General features: G+C 38.7%; 1 protein-coding gene and 1 long non-coding RNA gene across 2 annotated transcripts in view; one reads left to right on the top strand and one right to left on the bottom strand.

The window, feature by feature from the left end:
* LOC111580685 (chemokine-like protein TAFA-2) overlaps positions 1-353 on the bottom strand; it is an 86,238-nt gene extending 85,885 nt beyond the window's left edge. Inside the window, exon 1 of the mRNA XM_023288535.3 lies at positions 1-353. This exon is cut by the window's left edge and continues 187 nt beyond it. The gene's annotated coding sequence lies outside the window, so the exon portion shown is untranslated.
* Positions 354-19,650: 19,297 nt separating this feature from the next.
* On the top strand, positions 19,651-21,307 carry LOC129349453 (uncharacterized). Its single transcript, XR_008602465.1, has 2 exons — positions 19,651-19,843; positions 20,810-21,307. It is a non-coding gene; the product is annotated as an uncharacterized LOC129349453 (long non-coding RNA).
* Positions 21,308-21,836: the final 529 nt, after the last annotated feature.

Genomic DNA, 21,836 nt, shown 5'->3' with positions numbered 1-21,836 from the left:
TAGGGAAATTAAAAAAAAAAAACGGGAATGGGTGGCAGATGTGGCTTCCTGGGTGAAATAAACCAGCCTGAAGCTCCTGCGACTACTCCGGTGCGAGAAAAGGTTCCCTGAAAGTTCCGCTCCTCTACTCCTGTTCTGCACAGCAACTTAGTTATTAAGCCATTCTGACAGGGAGGAAACACCCAGTTTTGATTCACCCCGATGGGCTTTTTTACTTGCTGTGCGCCGAAAATCTCCGATTGTTTATCCTCTTTCAATGAAGTGATGAGAAAGTACGCCCAGCGGCGGGACAGAGGTGCGATGCGGTTGGGGAGTCACGCAGACTGTTGTTGCGCTCCTACTTGTCCGCCTGGAAGATGGAGAGTATGCTGCTCGGCTGTCTGTCTCCAATGAAGTGGAGCAGCGCCCCCTAGCGTCCCGATGAGGAAACAACTGCACAGAGAGGCGCATGCAATGAACGTAAATGATACTGTACGGTAATGTGAAGAAGGCCATATGGGCTGCGCCAAGACGCATTGGATATGTGATATTAGTCGTGTCCTGTCAGTGTGGACTGGCTGTTAAACAGAAAGAGGAGTGGGCAAGAGCATCAGCACAAAATATAAAGATCACACACACATACACATGCACACACACGTGCACACACACGTGCACACACAGTCTCAAATCTCCATATGTCAACAGTGCCTCTTAGGGGCCTGGTTCCTGGACAAAGGGAAAATCACAAATGTTTGTGTCATGTCAAGAAGGACAAAACAATATTTTCTCACCCTCGCTCTCTCTCTCTTTCTCTCTCTCTCTCAGCTGAGAAGTTCAAATTAAATTGAACTCACTTGAGCTGAGCTATAGGGGCATTTCCCAGTAGACTATGCCAACAGGAGTGAACGGTTGATCGACACCACGCCGACCAAACCGGCCCGTCTCTCTGCCTCAGTGTGTGAGCACGTGTGTGTTTCCCACCACCTGAAATGACCTGAGCTGCCCAAAGAAGTTTACTCACAGCAAATGACTTTGTACAGACTCAGTCACTCTGGCCAGAGCAGTTCATTTGAGGAAGTAGCCCCACCGGCTCTGCAGTGTGACTGTGTTGCTGTGTGTCACTGTGCATGGACTGTATATGTGTGTTTGTGTTCTCTTCTGGTGGCAAGGGAAAAAGATAGACAGTAATACGTATTAAGGTCACAGAAAATCAGGCGGTAGAGAAACCTGGTCGTAAAACACTGTCACACACACGCGCGCGCACACACACACACGCAAACAGTCAGTGAAACAAAGTGCAGCTGAGTGGTGTGTAGGATCCACTGGAGTCAGCATACAAGTGTGTGTGAGATGTAATCGAGGTGATGATGTATGGTTGCAAACATGGATGACAGGGTAATTGATCCATAGTGGGGGTGTGATTGTGCACGTGTGCATGTGAGGAGGCCGCTGCCAGTCATACATCTTTTCAGCCACTGAGCTAATCTGTTACTCTGACAAAGACTTCAGAATGCCGATCTCTGCTTTCTGTTCTCTTTCTTAAACCTTTAACATCCTCCTCTCTTCTCTCCTTTTCTCTCCTCTCCTTTTGCATTTTGCCAACATTTGCATTTTCATTTCTCACTCTCTGATACGTCCACATCCTTCATATACCAATGCATCCTCCTGCTGCCGATGTCTCTTCAGTCTTCTCTCTCTCTCTCTCTCTCTCTCGCTCAAGTAACATGGGTGAATCATGAATAACCTGAATATCCAAACCATGGGATTTGTCTTCTATAGGGCTCTCTGGCACCGCAGTCAAACTCAGCATGTGGATTGCAAGATAACAAATAGGGGACCTGCATGTATGCAAGATCCCAGGCCTGCTTGGAAGCCCTCAAAAATCAACCTAATTCCTTTGGGATCTGTGGCATTTACACACATGCATGCTCACCCACACACACATACACCAGTTGGTGGCCTCCAAATGAGTCAGAGAGGGATTTAAAATGTGCCAATCAGAGGCCTTGGTGCATTTCTGTTACAGAATAGATAGTCAGTTCCCATAGAGAGACGGGTTACAGATCACATAAAAGCCTCCAAAAGGCATATTGTGTGTACATAGAGTATTATGTGCCAGTGCATGCATACACAGCCACGTGGACATAATAACAGAGTATGAAATTAATTTGTCATACATGTCTTTCAGTCATGTCACTAGAACAGATCAAGTACAGTCACTGTCATTCATATCGCATGTTTAAAACAACAGCCGTTCAATCAAAGTTTATTCCAGTAGTAGAATAAGAATGGCACTGAAAATTTACCTAACAGGTTTAAATATTCGAGTTAAGACTTTACAATATTATGAATAATGCTAATTTAACTGACACATTTAAATATTAAGACCTAGAAAATTGTATATGTTGCAAATTAACTTGACTAACTTAAGTGTCAAGGTTACAAACCTACAATATAGTGGAACAAATGAAATGACTAATTAAAAAAAATTAAGTCAAGACCCTGCAAAATTATACACGCAAAACAAAATGAATCCAAAAACTCCCCATGAGCAGCATATTTGTGAAACTGGGGAGGAAGAACTCTATGTCAACTGGAAGAGACTTCCAGCAGAAGGGAGGACGGCCATCTGCCTTGGCCGTTTGGGTTGAGGGTAAAGGGGAGGAAGAAATGGATAACAGGGACAACCAGACAGACAACAAGCAAAATAACATAAACACTGGACACATTGGTGGAATCAGTAGCTGCAGATCAAACCCACGGAGCTCCGGAGACAGAAATACATGCAGAGATGTACAGGGTAAGAGAGGGCAGAGAGAACAAAGGACAAACTGCAGGGGAGAGAAGACACAAAGTTAATTAGATGTAATCGTGCATATGAATTGCATGGAGGAAGTGACATGAATCTTGAGTATGAACACAAGTGAAGACACACCACATGAACATGATAGCCAAGGGGAAGCACACTGGCCAATTATGAAAGAGATAAAATTATAAAAGCAAAAGAGAAAACAGAGTAAAACCAATCAATACATAACAGCAGGGCCATAAAGAGAAACTAAGATATGAGGGCAGCTTCAGGCAGAATTAAAAGCAATGGATAAAGGGAGAGACTTTAATTTTACCTTGAAATTTCCAATGGTAGGGCAGAGCCAAGCTGTGATAACTGGAAAAGTCCTGTCACTTTTGGGTTTGACTGGGGGACTGAGAGGAGTAATTGTGATGATGACCTGTACTAGTTAAGTTCTGAGCTAAATGTAGTCCGGTAAGCTTGGACTGTGTTAACCCCATATACAGAGAGTTTCAGTAGTTCAACCACAAGCTAGTAAAAGCATAGCTAACAGTTTGCTGGTGCTAATGAGATAAAATTTGTTTTAATTTGGCAGTGGTTCTGCGCTGACAAATGCTGCCCCTCACTCTGCTGCTGACTTGTTTATTAAAACTGAGACACCAAGATTTTTGACTACACTGTGCACATTTTCAGACAAAAGGCCAAGGACATTGTAAAATATATTAACAGAGCCAGGTGTACCAATTATAATTGCTTAGTTTTATTTTCCATTTGTTGAAAGGAATTTCTTGCCATCCAGCATTTGTTGTCCTCAAGACAGCTAGAAAGGCTTGCAGTAGTAAAAGGCTTGTCAGGTGTGATTAATGAGTAAAACTGTGTGTCATCAGCATAACAGTGACATGAGACATTGTGTTTTTTGAAAATGTTGCCAAATTGCAGCATGTACAGCGTAATTAAACGGGGGTCTAAACCAGAACCTTGGGGGATGCCACATTTAAGATATGCAGTTGGTTATTCAAACTGAAATGGGTCTGCCAGACCCAGTACGATTGAGCTGTTGAACCAGACTGGAATTTTTCATTGATGTTGAAGGTATTCACCTGAATGAAAACAACTTTTCCAAGATCTTGGAAATAAATAATAGCTTTGAGATGGATTTGTAGTTAGCAATGTCATCTGGGTCTAAGCTGGATTTCTTCAGTAATGGTGGCATAATTGCCTGCTTGAAGCTGAGGGGAATTATTTATTTTGTTAGAAAGTCATCAGTTATATTCAAAAATTTCCTTAAAGAGACATAATGGTGAAATGGGCAGTAAATCAGAGTTATATTAGAGATAGATTTTAGTCAGCTGCAAGGACAACACTGGTTGAAATTTCTGGATGATGTATCTCGGAGGAATAGTGGTCTATTGGTGAGATAAAAGATCTAACAATGTCGACTTATTTGAGAAAGAAATTCAGAAACCTCTCACAAGTTTCTGTAGTAGGAGCTGAGTTAGCCACAGTTGAAGCAGGATTCAAGAAAATTGGTAGAGTTAACAAGTAGATCTGTGGGAATATTTATTGATTCGTTCTACATTGTGGTGTCTTAACAGAGCTTTGATATGACCTTAAGCAATCTTGTAAAAAATTCATATGAGACTTGGGGCTTTTCTTTTTTTCCATTTGCGCTCAGTCCTGCTATGAGCTTGTCTAATGACACCAGTGGAGTCCTATAGCCAGGGGGTACATGCAGTGTTGGCCTTGTGTCTTTTGAGTTTTTGGGGAGCTATGCAGTCCAGGTTGTCAGAGCAAGAAGAATTAGAAGGTTACTAGCTCCTCACTACTGATGCAGGAGAGAAAATATCTGAGATACAAGATAAGTGCATAGTCAAAAATGTGTGAGGACCATGAGATAATCCTCACAGTTGTTTCCCACATGGCTCGGCTCTGTACAGTACTACTCATAATAGAAAAGTTACTTTTTGATAAAATTTGAAAGGATAAGGGTGCTGACGTTGCCCACAAACCCCATGAAAAGACCAAAAGTATTTGTGTGTTTGTTTATTTCTCAACACCTCATGACCTTCTCACTGTCTCTGGCTTGCACCCTCAGCTTATCGGCTCCTGCTGAAAATGTGACTCTTTAAACCTGTTTTAATGTATGGAAATATATCAAATGAAAATGTGAAGACAATGTAAAAAAAAAACCAAAAGGGTCAGTTGTAGAAAGCAGAAAATCCTCACCTGAATCTACAGCTCGCCTCACCTCTACAGCTTTACGTTTAGCTGCTCAGCCTGAAACTTCAGTCTTTTCGTTCACTCTCATTGCTCACACAGCAATGTTTCAGGCAGCTCAGTACCAAACAGCAGACAGACAAAGGTAAACAAAGTGAAGCATTTTGCCGTTAACGAGCTGGATATTTCCCTCTGGAGTTGCTGAAGAAACAAAGAGTGAATATTGGACTTACATGTGCCAGGTGGATACAAACACAACTCTAAATGAATGGTAATGTTGCTCCATGCTGGCTGCATGGTTAAATAGGTGACTAACCAGTTGGACAAGTCACACTAAAGGTATCTGATGTGACAATGTTAGGTTCAAAAATTGTTTATGTTGCTGGGGTTGAAATACACACTTTAATGTCAAACAAGTGAACACTGTAAATCTAGCAAAAAATCTAGAACATCAACATCCTCATTCTTTAGCCACCACCTGTTACAATGTTTTCTACCGGGCATCACAAGTTGCTACTACAAAACTGTGTAGCATTTAATTTCATGCGAGAAGAACAAAGTGAAGATGAAAGCTTTACCACGGTATTATGTGTGTGCTCGTGCCCGTGTTTCAAAGCCCTGCCAGATGACTCTTATTACCATCACTGTGTGGCACTCAGTGCTGAGCGCATCGCTTCATTTGGAGCAAACATACACAAACATTCATGCACATGCGCAAAAACACACATTGTCTTCCGTGTTGCATTGGCAGGCAGTAATACCAACATTAGCATATGAAAGACAGCAGCTGGAAGGTGTACCTGTCACTGTTGTTCTTACACGTTGTGTTATTCATTTTGATGGCAGTTTCTCTGTTCTTGCTATTCCTCGCCTCGCTAATGTTTGCTGCTGCTCTCTTTCCCATCTTGCTCTGTGTCCCTCTGTCTATCTGTCATGCTCCTTTTGTCCCTCCACGTATGACTTAACATGTCCCTCAAGAGATGTAATTGGCACACAGTACTAAATGCATTAAAAGCTCTGACAAATATGATGTCATGGAGTTTTTTCTCCGTCATAATATGCGCATGATAAAATCATATGCTGACTATTAGGAAATCCTGCAGGCAATTTCCTAAAAGTTTGCAAAATCTAGAAAATCTGTGCATTCATTTATCAAACTGCTGAAGTAGTCCTTTTTTACTTGAGCAGTGCTTCTCAGAATAATGTGAGTTACAGTGTAAAAAAAGTTCCAGTAGATCACTTATCACAGGCTGTAAGTTGAGTTGAAAGACAGAGCTGCCCTCAGCAGAGAACACTTTATCTCAGATAGCAGCAGGGTGCAACCTACCAACTCAACTCTCTCTCCTCTTGTCTGTTCCTCTCTCTCACTCAAAGATGTAAATGTTCAAACGGACTAATTCCTTCAAAGCTACCATGAGCATGAAAGACTAGTCTCCACCCTCATTCCTAATTGATGCCCTTGCATCGCAGCATGAAGGCTAGATGAGTCTTGCTTGAGACTCTCATTAGCGGTAACTACACTACAGTTAGCTCCATTAAAATTACATTACAGACATTCTGGAGACACCTTATACGGATCCCCTTTCAGCCTAATTCATTCATTTTAAATGTCATTTAGAGTACATGCAAGTGCACTAAATGTGTTCATTTCACAAAAAGTGCAAGGATAGCCCTATTGTTATGCATATAGTTTGACAGTTTAGCATTTCTGTGAGACATACAGTATTGGGCGCACCAAAAACAAGAATGTTGTAATTCAAATACAAGCCATTCAAAGAACTATGCTCAGATGATAAATTGAGGATGTAATAATTCTTTAAAAAGGGCTTCTAAATTAAAATCACTGTGTGATATTCACACTTAATTATCACCTTTAGCTCTTTTCACACCTGCTCTTTTTTCAGAAGGCATTTCAAGTCGCACTTCACCATCTTGTGACCGGTCACACAGAACTCTTGTAGAATGTGCCCTTCTCCTGGGGAAAAGCCGGTAGGAACTAGCATTACAAGCCTAGGCAACTGCTGAACCTCAGCCTCCAGAGCAACATGACATTATGACTGACAACATTTCTCAGATGTTCTGGCAGCACCAGGTGATCCTCCAGGGAGAGCTGCAGGGTGCTGCTTTAGAAAAGGACACCTGTGATGTTCTCTTTGTTCTGTTGCCTCTGTGCTCTTAAGGTAGATGAGCTGCAAGGATGTGGTAAATAAAAGTGCTATAACTGATCCTGTACGACATGCAACAAACTGTAAACACAACATTGGTGTTTTATGGCAAAATTGGAAGCAAGCAGTTGCCTCTTTACACATCCAGTGTATGTAGTGCAACGGTGTTTTTATTTTGGGTTTTGTTTTTGCTTACTCCATAAATAGTAGTGTAATGTTCACTCCCCTTTTAGCTCTGTTTTTGGTCTCCGCCAGTTCCTGTAAATTCAATCATCTGCCTCTTTAGCAGTGACAGCTCCATTTTGTTCACAGCCTCATCGAACATTTTACTGAAAACAGCTGCATACTGCTGCTGAAAACTACACTATGAAGGCAGTGGAAGTTCAAAAATACAGTAAGGGTGTAGGCCTCAAAACCAAAAGAGAATAATTTGGTAATTTTCTGTTGCATTACCAGCACAAATGACGATTCACCGATTCCAGTACATTCAGTCCATTGCTGCAATAAGTATATTGATTAATCAAACTTTAAATACATGCTGGGCTTCTGTGCTGTGGCCTGGAGGTTAGCCGAACTGATTCAGATGACAAAAACCAAATCACACTTTCTAGAATTTGTATGTTGATCTGATAATATTACTTCATCTTTATTTTCTCCTGATTCTCCATTACTAGTGATGCCGAAGGAGTAAGTAGCCACGATCGACACAACAAATCCAGTTTTCAAATATAAACTCAGTGGTTTAGTCCACAAGAGGCTCGAGGATATTCTGGACAGCAGCTTCCTCACATCCAAGTGACTTTGATAAACACAGTAAAATGGGCCACGCATCGTATCTCTAAGGAGGAAATGAGATGGACGCTGTCACTACTTGATGTTGTGTTCTCCTCTGTTCTCAGAGTGACACTTCGTTATGCCACCTTGTCAGGCTGTACACGATCGTAGACACAACAGGAGGGCCACAGGGACACCTCTGCAGGAACATACTGTCCTCTGCAGAAATAAAACAACACTGCTTTTTGGGTTCTTATACAGAAGGCAGTTCCACCAATTTTTAGTCTGAAGGCCAAAATCTGGAGATAATGTGATGATTTCAAAGCATTTCACACCATGGTTTTCTTTAACCATTCTTTCTCTTAGCTTTAATCATGTATGTTATTTGACCAAATTAACCCTTTATGCTCAAAAATGACAGTTTGCATCGGGCTTTTTGAGTTATGACAACTTCTAATGAAATTATGGTCAAGCAACAAACTGTTATAAGTAAGTGAAATTTGCTTTTCATTTATAATCAATTAATTTTGAATTGCCACTTTTAACTGTCTAAATTTATCCATGCATGCTAAGATAGAGGAGGGAACCTGAAATCACAAAGTCAAGGTGAAAAAAAATTAAGCTATTAAGCCATTTTCATTAAGTTACCTCAACTTGAATTGAGTTTTAATTCAACTAACACAGACATTTGAGTTGAAATTACACATAATATTGAGTTGATGCAACTAACAACATTATTAAGTTAACCCAAACCATCAAAATAATGCTTGCAACTTAAATAGTTTATAGGCATTTTATCTTTAGTGTTAATTAAGTGGTGGGAATAGGTTACTTAAATGACTTCTTAGAGGGTAATGACTATCGGTGAATGTTTTTGGTCTTTCAAGATTGCGATCACAGCTGCTTATTTTGACACTGAGTAATTATAGAGCAACATCATCCTTCAGGTATGTTTCTGGCCACTTGGTGAAAGTAAGTGCAATATTCACTTTTTGGCTCCTTCTTTGGTTTCGAGCAACTCCTAAGAAAAATATGACTTTTTTGTTGCAAAATGTTTCACTGCCTTTATTAGCTGCCTGTTATCTGTCTGAGTCTGTCGTTTATTGCTCAGCAGGTAGATGGTTTGCTGCCTTTTACATCAGAAAACAATAGCATAAGAGAGCTGAGAGTTGCTGGACAGACAGCTAGCAGAAACTCAATGTGAAGCTCTATGAAGCCACAGAGAACTGCAGATTTGAAAGCTCAATCTAAGTTGTTGTTTTTCACATTTTCACATGGTTTTGGCGTTGTCATTTCATACACTGTTATTATAAAAATACACATGATCACTCAGGAACCACAGTGATGATCCTTTAACTTATCAGATATCCCTGTGTGGATGGGAGTCAGTTATCCCATATGTGGAGGATGATATGCACGCCAACGGGAAAGCTCTCGTAGTGCAATGAGAGAGGGAGACTTGTTCTCATGGCTTTTTAATATATTCAGTGGTGACGGTGAAGATTACGGCACAGGTTTACGAGGTATTCTGGCCTGGGGAGTGCAAATAGAAGCAAATTTTTTATGTCGCATTATGACACCCAAAGGCTTTTACAATTTTCCAAGGACTAATAAAGAAGAAGAGAGAAAATGCCTGGATATGTCAGAGAAAAGACTTTTCTTTACTGGTTGTATTCAGCCATAGAAAGCATCTTATCTTTATTTTTAAACCTATTTTCTTTGCTGTCAGTCTTTCTCCCCATCTACCTTCTTTGTATCTTGAACAGGCAGCTCCACTCATCTGAGCAGCAAGGCCATGAGGTCATGTTTATAAACTGCTGCGCACAATGAGATACAGGCATTATAATGCAACAGCCACTCATAATCCGAAAGCTTTTCAGGAAAAACAACGCTCCAAAAAAAATCTGGGATTATGTTGTTCCATGCTACCGGTTCAGGGATAGGAATATCTCTCACGCCTTCTCTCAATCTTTTTTTAATCCTCTCTTACTCTCAGTTTTCCTGTCTCTCTCACACATGGCCTTATTCTCTCCCTCTTTCCTTCTCTAAATCTCGTAAACAGCTTTAGTTCTTATCAGGATGGGATCAGACAGAAAGGGCTTCATTTGGAAGCTGGAGAGAAAACTTTTCTGCAGCTTTGTTTGTCAGTTTCATGCTGTACTGTGGTACAGTTAGGAGAGAGTTAGGAGGGCAGAGGCCGACAGGGAGAGAGAAAGGCAGAGACAGTATAGTTTCTGAGGGTTTAGAGCCTGTTCTTCCACTTGCGTTGAAAAGTATTAGCAGACACTGTGCCCTTAACCCATCCCTGCATCCAACATCCTGCTACACTGTGGCTCAGTGTACATAAGCTGGATTAGAAGGTCTGACACAAACACAGGCATGGATGTACGCCTTTAGCTTTACATATTTGAGCAGCACAGCTGGATATCTAGCCCAAGTGAAACAGGATAAAACTTTTACTGTCTCCTCAATCCCACATTTTTATGTTTACGTGGCTCTCTCATGCCTGTAAAGTCTTACGAGAGGGTGGCGATTATTTTAAAAAAAAACTTGTGAACACAGTCTGCCAAACAAAAGTCTATCTGGGCTGAATTCATACAGGTTTAAATTGCCTGATAGTCACACAACATCCCATCCATACAGATGTGTGTCTATAGAGGCATCACTGTGCAGAGCACGGCCACTGAAACCAATTCAGTGTGTTTGTATACGCTGCCGGTGGGACTACACTGCATTCATTCATCCGTCTCAACCCTCCCTCACCCTCGCTCTCCCAGCTGCTCACCCCTCTCCTCTCACTCCTTTTCCTCCGACCTCCTCATTTTCACCCCTGATGACAACACCTACTAATGATTAATGATAATCCATGCTTCCCATTTGCTGCGATTTGGGAGCATTTTATGTGAGAGGCAGCAGGGGGAATTTTCACTCACTCTTTCTCTGTTCCCAATAGTGTCTTTTACTCAACTGACTTCAGCTTACTGAGGAAAAAGACACCAGAGGGAGCCAAGATAAAAGACACTTTGGAGAGGAGAGAACCAGTGAGCCCACATTCCCTGCTACTAATAGCACTATTTTGAAGAAAAATCAGCTCCGAGCATGAGTAGGAGGAGGCAGACGAGGTCGGTGGTTATAAATGTCATCTTGTGGAGAAATATGATTCTTTTCATTTGAATTTGGCCTAGTTTAAAAATCCTAAACTTATCTTCTGAACAATAGACAGCGGAGGTTCATGGAGTGTCAGTGCTGGTAAAATTAGTCCTCATAAAACACCTCACTTGTATAAAAAAAAAAAGAATTATGCAATCATAAAGAAAGAAAAGCATGCAGAGAAGTTTTCTATGTGGTTTGAGGGCCATCTAGTGGTCACATCTGGCTGTTATATAAAGCATTTCAGGTAGATGTGAGGGAAGACGGTTTAATTTTCGTCCACTAAATTTAATTGAGGAAGTGTCAGTCAGACATCAAACTGATAATATGAAATGGTTCATCTTCTGTAACGGCCAATCAGACAGGCAAGCCAACTCTCAAACACAGGACATTTTTCCGGTTATTATTTGTCTTGGTGTCATATATTATTTTGTTGATCTATTTATATCCCCGCCTCAACACCTCCGGTCATCCCCACTCCCCTCATCCCCACTCTTACCCAACTGGTCAAGGCAGACGGCCACCTTCCCTGAGCCTGGTTCTGCTGGAAGGTTTTCTTTTTGTTCCTTCCCACTGTCGCTCATAGGGTATCCAAAGGCAACTTTGGGTTGTTGGGTTTTCTGTTCTCTGTTTATGATTCGTAAGGTCTGTACCTTACTATGCTAATCGCTGCGAGATGACATATGCTGTGAGTCTGCACTATACTAGCAATTTAATTGAATTTAGTTTTCACATTTTTCATTTTTTGATGAATTTTTGACCACCTGTTGTGTTGCTTCAACTATTCACTTGAAGGATTCCACATGAAATGTTATCTTGATATTCTGAGGAATATCATACTAAAAGTAAATGATTAAACTGTCATTTGTGAGATTTGTTTTTCTTCAGGGTTGTGTTGATCCTTCTTCTGAGTATGAAAATCCTTGTTGCCTCCTTAATCTAATTTTTGGAAAATTTCCAAATGATTAGGGCTGCACCTAACAGCTGTTTTCATTACTCATTCATCTGTTTCTTGTTTTCCCCATAATCAACCATTTGGGCTTAAAAATGTCCATTCCTAGTGAACACAGTCGAGAGACTGTAGTTTTCAAATTCTGAACAGAAAGATACACTGTGAATCATTACAAGTTTAATCTGCTTAGAACCATAAGTTCCCCTGCTGCCTGAAAAATGCGAATTAACCACACTTCATATGATTAATTAGCTCAAAGTTACCTTCAGAGTTGTGAAAGTTTAAAATTGAATGAGCTGAATTAATTTGAGAAAGTTCAATTAGCTTAAGATATTAAGTTGAATCAACAATTTACATTTACAATGTTTACAGATAGGATTGTTTTCCTTTTACATTTTCTATGTTTAAGAAGTTTCTTCTATATTTGACATGAATACTAGCAGTTGCAGCCATTGAAACAACTTTTGATCTGAGTCCGTGAAAACACAACCTATAAGGCTGTATCCAAATTGCAAGTCTCTGACCGTACCAAATTCATAACGAACTTTTGTTGTGGTTAGAATTGCTTTGGTTTCCACCATGTCTGTTCTCTTAAGATACAATAGATATGAGCTTCTGTGTAGTTTGAACTCTCTGACAATGCATCATGGGAAGTCAGCTTACATTTTAGTTTTGTTTCTAATGAACTTAATTTATTGAATTGAGGGAACTCTCAGCTGTTTATTCTTTCAAATCATCATTAGAAGTCAAGTTTTTAAGTTCTCATGTGGTGTGAAAGTAAGAATTAGACATCTTAAATAAAATTAACTAGAAATTTGCTAAACTCATATATATACACATTAAGGTTGTTGGAAAATATAAATTGGTTTGACTGAAGTTCTTTAAGATGTTCTACAGTGTATTCAGTGTACTGTCGTGAAAGTCTAAGAAAAGCAAAGAAAATTAAACTTTTTCAAGGCTGCCATTTTTGCCATTTTTGTTTAAATACTACTGATGATTAACTAATTATAAAACAATAATAATATACACGACCATTCAAAAGTTTGGGGTCACCCAGGCAATTTCATGTTTACCATGAAAACTCGCACTTTTGTTCATGTGCTAACATAACTGTACAAGGGTTTTCTAATCATCAATGAGCCTTTCAACACCATTAAATAACACAATGTAGCATTAGAACACAGGAGTGATGGTTGCTGAAAATGTTCCTCTGTACCCCTATGAAGATATTCCATTAAAAATCAGACGTTTCCATCAAGAAAAGTCATTTACCACATTAACAATGTCTAGACTGGATTTATGATTAGTTTAATGTTACCTTCATTGAAAAAAATGGTTTTCTTTCAAAAATAAGCAATTTCTAAGTGACAACAAACTTTTGAATGGTAGTGTACATTTCTTAATATTATTTTAAAATTACTGTTCATCTTTTTTTCTACTTTTATTTGTACTCTATACATGTTTGCATCCATATTTTGTTTCATCCATTTTAAATCTGCTTTTATCAGTTTTTGCTTTTTTTGTTTATTACCTCATATGTTTTCTTTGCAGCTTGTGGCTTCAGTATAAACATGGATCGTTTCAAACTGTGACATATAGAGAGCATACACAACCTTTTCACAGTATAAAAAATAGCCCACATGCCGACTTTTTTCTTTTAACCACAACATGTCAGATGGTTCTCTTATAATTTAACTTGCAGCTGAACAAAACAATGAAAGCAGCATCAAACTGAGGCTTATGCTTCCTGTCCTTCAATATTTCCCAGTTAGATGTATCCTGGCTGTACTATGTGTGCAGCACCACTAAGTGTCACTGTGTCCTCACCTTTCAACACTGTTCGTGGCGTAGAGGTGAAGTGAGGACACCAAGTCCAGCTCCACTCTTATGAGTAAACTTCCTCGCAGACATGATGGGTGACTCAGTAGTTCACAGCAGCCTCCAGCTTGTTCCTTTATTTACTGTGTTCACTGATCCATACTGGTCAGTGTGGGAAAAAGATGAGAAATGCCAAATCTGGGTTATACAAAGACTTTATTGATATGTTTTGATGCCGTGTTCTGAGTGTGAAGATGCTTTATGACCGCAATACTGGAAGCTTTGATAAACTGATGAAAGGTTTTGGTCACTGTATGCACAACTTCTAATGCAGTTATCTTACAGTTAAGCTTTGGTGTTTTATTTTACATGAAAATACAAAAGAAATGTTAATGAATTTGCTTCAGTGACAAATATTTGAGAATGAGATGTTATATTACTTTCACATATAGAAGTGGGAAAAAAATATTAGGAAAAGCATCAATATGTTGATTTTGAAGCTTTACAAAACAGTTACACACTGTAATGTCCTAGAATATATTTTTTTAATAACAACATCAGGATAAACTTATAGAAAACACTGTCTGGCACTTTATGCTAATCAGTAGCAGTTATGTCTATTGTGGTTAACATTTTTATTATAATAATTAATGTATAAAACAGCAGTGTAAAAACAATGTATAAAGTGGTCAGTGATGAACCTACAGAGAATTGCCAGCAGAATCTACAGCTTTACAGAGCTTTATAATAAGTTTCATCATGCCATTTAACTGTCAACTCTGCAGCTTAACTCTTAATTCACTCTCATCGCTCATATAGTGTCATTTCTGGCTTCGTTGGCTGCCAAAAACCTACTGAACACTACCTGCTCAGCCTTTGTATTGCTGCAGAAAGTCCTAGTTTTTGACTAACTGGTGAATATAGTGGAGAATTTAGTAACAAAAGCAACAGATATTTCCCTCAGTAATTGCAAGGAAATAAAAACAAATCCAATCTTGAATTTAAACTCACAAGTTGAGCACAAACACACCTCCTAATAAACATAGTGGTACTTCCACTAGTGTTCAAATGAAGTGCATCACCTAGGAGATATACACTTCTAATGCATTTTTCTGGTGGTATGTTAGATTAAGTCCCTCTCTGAGCATTGATTAAACTTCTAAAAACTACTTTCTGTGTGTAAAAAATACATGTTCAGATGTTTTGTCCATGAAAATAATCCCTTCCTGCCAAAAAAAAAAAGATTTAAATGTAACTCTAGACCATTGCCTCCCTTAGAATGCACAAATATATGAAGTCCCCTTACATCCGTTAACCCGGCTCTCCAAATCACTGCAGCTCAAGCACACCAGCTAACACTCAACTCTGCTCAAACAATGTGAAACTATTGACAACTTGGACTATTGGATTAATTCAGCCATCCGTGTTAAAACCAGGAATTAATTCTGAAGAAAAATGATGATATGCAAAGCCGGAATATTTTCAGAGGAAGTCTTTAATGACTAGCATCACAAATAGAAGTATAAACAAATATATTTATACCGTCATTAAGGCAAAGTTAGAACTAAAATTTGACAAGTCCTGTCAAAATACACTGCCTGGCCAAAAAAATAAGTCGCTACTTGGATTTAACTAAGCAAATAGTTAAGAGCCTTCCATTGGATAATTTATGCACTGATAAATACATTTCAGCTGCAACAACTTATTTAACCCTAGATGATGCAGTGAGGAGCTTCTCATTTCTTAAACAACCATGTTGGAAGACAAATCCTGTGGTCATGGAAAGGATGCTAATCTGTCTCAGAAGGGTCAAATTATTGACCTGCATCAAGCAAAGAAAACAACTAAGATTTCTGAAACTACGAAAATCAGTTTAAGAACCGTCCGACGCATTATTAAGACCTGGAAGGATAGTGGTGAACCATCATCTTCCAGGAGCAAATGTGGTCGATCATGTGGTCTGGTGAGTCCAGATTTACCCTGTTCCAAAGTGATGGGGGCATCAGGGTAAGAAGAGAGGCAGATGAAGTGATGAACTCATCATGTCTAGTGCCTACCAGCCTGTGGGGGTTAGAGTTATGATCTGGGGTTGATCAGGTTCAGCAACGTTATGTTCCCAAAGAACGAAGTTGGCTGACTACCTGAATGACCAGGTCTTTCCATCAATGGAGTTTATCTTCCCTGATGGCATGGACATGTTCCAAGATGACAATGCCAGAATTCATGGGGCTTACGTTGTGAATGAGTGGATCATTTTAACACATAGATTGTCCTCCACAGAGTCCAGACCTGAGCCCCATTGAGAACCTTTGGGATGTGCTGGAGAAGACTTTGTGCAGCGCTCCGACTCTCCCACCATCAATATAAGAGCTTGGTGAAAAATTTGTGTGTCTCTGGACAGCAATAAATTATGTTACAGTGCAGAAGCTTATCAAAAATGATGCCACAGCGAATGAGTGCCATATTCAAAGTTTAAGGCGGTCCAACAAAATATTAGATTGTGCGACTTTTTTTGGTCCTGCAGTTGCAGAGTATTTCGGTTTTATACAACAGTTTGAGTAAACACAAAAATTTGGGTTAAAATTCCATCAGAAGCCCTCAAGTTGCTTCTATTCATCATTTTAAATGAGAAACAAGACAAAATGTTCATCATCCAGACACGAACAGCTTTTACAGAGCGTGCTTATGTAGCTGAAGGTAACAACTGATGCAATACTACATCATCACCTACACGTGTGCATATTACTCAGTGCAATCTGTGAAAAATATTGCGACATACTCAGGTTATTAGGATAACGGAATGACATGTCGATTCATTGTGTTCACAACATGTTCCTGCTGCCAGTTATTGCAGGTTTAAATATAAAACTGCTGCCTTTAAATTTGGCAGTACACTGTCTAATGATGACATTTTAACTTGTTTATGCGACATCTGCACAAAGCAAATGTGCCACAATGCCGGAGATATTCCACACATTGCTGATTTTTACCTACAGCTCTGTAATTCATTTGCACAACTTAGAATTCTCTCTTTTTTTCAAAGATGTGACATCTGTAGTAATGGACATTTCATATTTTTATTTGACATTACACATTTCGATTTACCCAGACCTCAAGACAGTTTCACTCTTTAACCCTCCTGTTGTCCTACGGGTCAAAACTGACCTGGTTTAAAGTTTGAAAAGGTGGCAAAAAAAAAAAAATTTCACAGTGAAACTTCTGATGTCCACATTTTCAACATTTTTGGGAAATTTTTGAACATTATTTGGTCAAATAAAGAAATGTTAAAAATGTTTCTTAAGAACATTCACAAAAAAATCAATCAAAATCCAGCGAATTTCACTGGATTTTGGCTGATTTTTATGTGAATGTTCTTAAAGAAAATATTGGAAGTTTTACTGATATATATGGAATCACTTTAGATATTTTAAGGATTTTTTGAGAAGATTTTCACTCATTTTTAAAAAATATTTACAAGAATTTTCTTGCCAAATTTGGGGGATTTTTTATTTTTTTTTTAAATGAAGCTTTTAAAGAAACTTTTAAGGAATTATTGGAATTTTCTTCCTAAAGGTTTTGCATATTTTCAGAAATTTGGGGAATTTTTTAGCTGAATTTTTGGATTTTTTTTCAGACAAGGAAACAATATTTTTTGGTGCCCGTAAATGAGGACAACAGGAGGATTAAAATTATAAATAGGAAGACTGTTAATAGTATAGTTCTGGTTGGTGTTTAGGAGTGTGGAGCCAGGTACAGTAATATCATTTTTTCTTTATTGTAACTTTATAGTGTGACAGTGGCACCACAATGCCAAAGGGTCAGTGATAAAGTCTATAAAAGTGATTCTGGACACAGCAAACAAAGCTAAGTTCAGAGGTTGTTGTTTTACTGAATGGTTATTTTGACAGCAGTTGTACTTTGACTCCTCTTTCATTCACAGTTCCCGTACTGTGCTGAAGGCGCTCAGTTATTGTCAGTTGTCTCAAAAGTGGTCTGACCTGCTCCAACATCAGGTTCTTCATGTATTTATTTTATAATTGCGTCATCTCAAGCTTCTATATTGTCAGTATACTATATTTCTATGCTGAGCGTCCTTCTTTGGTTGATCTTCCTGAGATTTGTGATACTGAGCAACATAAGGGTCAATATATAATTGCGGGACTTTTTGTAACATAGTTGACATTTTTGCTGTTTTCAGGCCTAAAATCAACATGGCCGCCTATAACCAAACACCACATGACATTTTTACAGAAAGATTCTTCTAAAATATTATTGAGTAAAATTTAATTTGAAAGTTATTTATAAAGATATTGTAGTAAACCTGTTGACATGCCATAAATCCACACTTGACCCACACACTACTTTATATTAAATAACTCAGAAAGCCTTGGAGTCTGGCCAGTCTTTTCTTCAGGAGGAAATGACATCATGTGGAGCAGTATCTCAACTCAATAAAAAGAACACAATCAAAACAATTCTGAATAAACTCATTTTATTATTGTTTAGCTAATTAGAAGGTGGTTGTTATTAAATTCAGATGGTTATTTAGTTGACATTTTAGTGATATTCAGTCATTTTTTTATTAATAAATGATTGTTTCCATAATAAATAATTATGGGATTTGTGAAGACATGATCATAATGAACATAAAAAACACTAGCTTTTTTTTTTTTACTGTTAATAAAAATGTATGCAAGATATGTCCTATGGCTTCAAAAGTCCTTCAATTACATATTGACCCATAAAGCAAATAAATTGATTGCACTTGACTTGACCCCTCTTTTGAAATTCTGTTAGGTTCAGCAGTAGCACTAAATGCTAGAAATGCCACTCCTCTCGGTCCATGCAGCTGTTTAGTGATTATGTCAGGTGCAGCACCATATACTCAATACAAATTTCATTGCAGCCAGCTGATACTGCAGAGAGGAAGGTTTCTAAATCCTTGTTGTTAATTTTAATGTTACCACGTTTTGCATATTGGTGAAAATAAAACTTCAATTTTTCTTATGCTGCTGTCGCAATTTTTTTTTTTTTTAAAAGATTCAGAAAGTAGCACACTGAAATTCAGCCACACCTCCTTGTAAATCTGTTGCTGGAAGCCCGTCAGTGCAGCGACCTAGGCCCTCGGTTGCTAAGCAGGCAGCAAGTTATCAAAGTTATCTCAAGGAAATGCATGTGCACCTTTCATTCCTGCAAACTGTGACACCTTTTTTATGTGTGGAGCAGTTTATAGTCTGGCAGAACAGGTTATTTTAAGGTGGATGATGTGACACAGTTAATGTGAGCGCTTCCTCTCTGTATTAAACTCTCCACCTCCTTTAGACTTTAGCACTAACGATGGGAATTATGGCTCTTTGAAAGGAGCTTATGGCTCTGTTCCTTTCCAAGAGCTATTCAGAATAACAGCTCATAGTTCTTTTGTGTGTTCTTTTTCACAGCGGAACAAGCCCTGTAAGTGTAAATATCTGTCACTTACTGACTGAGTGATGAAGTTATGCCACTGGCTGGCAAGCTATTAGAATCTTACAAGCACTGTTCCCTCTAAACTGCGCACTGCTGACACGGAAAATCTGCGCTGCGCACACACAAAAAAATCCGACCTAAATTGAAAATAAAATAAACACGTAACAATTCATTCTGTGCTATTTTTCAGTGTGAGTCAGTGAGTGACCAGTGACTGGCTGCTGCAGCCAATGATGCGATTCACATACGTATTTACCATAGACTGTATATAATGGTATTTACGCAGCTAATCAACGTCAGGCGTCCTTATGTGCAGCCACCTTGTTGTCATAGATATGAATGAGTAGATAGGACACGCCCCTTTGAGCTGCGTGCTACTGCGAGGCTAAGCTAGTGGGGGCAAAGTTTCAGTGCATTCTGTTGATGTAGACGGCGTGAAAACGGAAACAAGAAGTATGCCGGCTCACTGTGCTGCATACAATTACACACTACGTCGTACGACTGAACAAGGAAACTTGGAATGACTTTTCATAGGTAAGAATAGTTTTTGGCTTCTTTTTCATTATGAAATCTTGTTGAGAGCTTCCAGTCTATGAGAGCTAACTAGTTAGCCACTAGCAAAACACTAAGGCGAGCTAGCAGCTTGACAACCAAATACCAGACGATTAAAAGTAGCTGTAGTATAGTTGTACAAGCAGTAGTAGTAATACTAAAAGTACAAGCAGTAGTAATATAAAATAGCTGTTAGAGTCATAGAAGTAGTATCAGCATTTGTAATAATATTACAATTTGTAGTAGCAGTGCCTAGTAGTAGTCACATTGCTATCACTACCACCAATACTACCAATAGTAGTTATAGATTCAAAAAATGTCATAGTGCAATATATTGTCAAAATAGTATGTTATTCAAGAAAACATCAGAGTATAATATGTCGTCTAAAAAATGCCATAGAATAATATTTCATTGCACAAGTAAAAGTATAGTAAATTTTAAAACTGTTCAAATTCTTATAATATGTTGCTAAAAAACAGCAAAAAAAACTAAAACAAAAAAGGTCAGTAATATGTCAATTAAAAAAGCCTATAGTATAGTGTGTTGCCCAACAAACATCATACTATAGCATGTCGCTCTAAAAACGTCACAGTATAGCCTTTAGTCCACAGCTGTCAGTAGGTGAGGAGCAACACAAAAACAGTCCAAATGCTGGTTTCCAGAGGGTTAGACAAGAATTTATTTGAAAGAGTAAGTTTACAACAACACAACATGTGAGGGGGTTAAAAACAAATGGGTGTTAGTAAAATAAAAATAAATAAACAGAACTAAAAGTGAACTTCATGTTGACATTGATGGGCATTCCAACCAGGAACAAAGTAAAAAATAATCAATACGAAAAAAAACCTCTTCCTGTTCACCTCTTCAAGCCCAAAAACACACTGCAGTAGCACCCTAAACTAAAACTACCAATGGGTTCTCTGTTTCCCTTTCTGAACAATTCAAAGGTCCCTCTCTATCTCCCCACACATCCACCAACCACTGGAACACATCTCCAAAGTTCTGCCGGGCCAGCTCAGCTTCCCCTCAGAAGAAGTTCCACCAGATGAAGGAGCCTTTTGAGAGGCAGCTGACATCATGATTGGACTGTACTTTGGTCTGTTCCAATCCAGCTTCAGCTCCAGAGACGGCAGGCGGGACGAGTCAATGGAGGCCGGGTGGACGAAGGCATGCAGCTGAGTACAATCCAGAAAACAACAGAGGAGGAGTGAAGCGGCCCAGGGCCAGAACAAACAGAGTAGCACATTATGTCTCTTAGAAAACATCATAGTATAACCTTTGGGATGAAAAAAACGCCATCATATACATCGTATATTGTACAAATAACAAGTCAAAGGAAAGAGACATCAACTGTAGAATTGTAGTAATTGTGGGCTGACTGATTTACTGATTATCAGTATTTTATTTTTTACTGATTTACGGTAATAAATACATTTAAAAATGGTGCTACTTTGGCTCTGAACCTTTATCTACCTGTGGTCGCTCTGTCTTCTGGAGTGATTTGATTGGTTATACGTCACGAATAAAACTCCTTTAACATCTGTAAACAAAACCAAAACGTATCAACAAAGTTTTCTGTTAGAGTTTGTGTTCTTCTAAGTTTAACTCCAAGATTTTAAATACTTTCATTTACTGCAAATGAATATCTACTCCAAATGTCTCACTAATAATCATTATCAGCCTTAAAAAACCCACAAAACACCCCTCTATACTCCACGACACTTAGTACAGTCTGGTTCCCCCTTCTATAAATCTGCTTGGAATCTTCCACTTCCTGTTTGTCAAAGTGGCCTTCTACCTGGACAGGTTTTGTTGGAGCTCATGCAACAAACATTTTGGGTAACTGCACTTTAATATGGATGGATGACACTGAATTAGAGTCTGTTTTAATGAGACTGAGTTAAGATGTGTAGCTGTTATTAAATAGGAAATTATTTCTCAGAATTCACAGAGGAAAGTGTGAAATGTTTGCTA

Source organism: Amphiprion ocellaris, chromosome 8, assembly GCF_022539595.1.
Source record: "Amphiprion ocellaris isolate individual 3 ecotype Okinawa chromosome 8, ASM2253959v1, whole genome shotgun sequence".
Classification (NCBI taxonomy): Eukaryota; Metazoa; Chordata; class Actinopteri; family Pomacentridae; genus Amphiprion; species Amphiprion ocellaris.
Note: the sequence above shows the minus strand (reverse complement) of the source record. Positions and strands in the feature narration are given on the sequence as shown.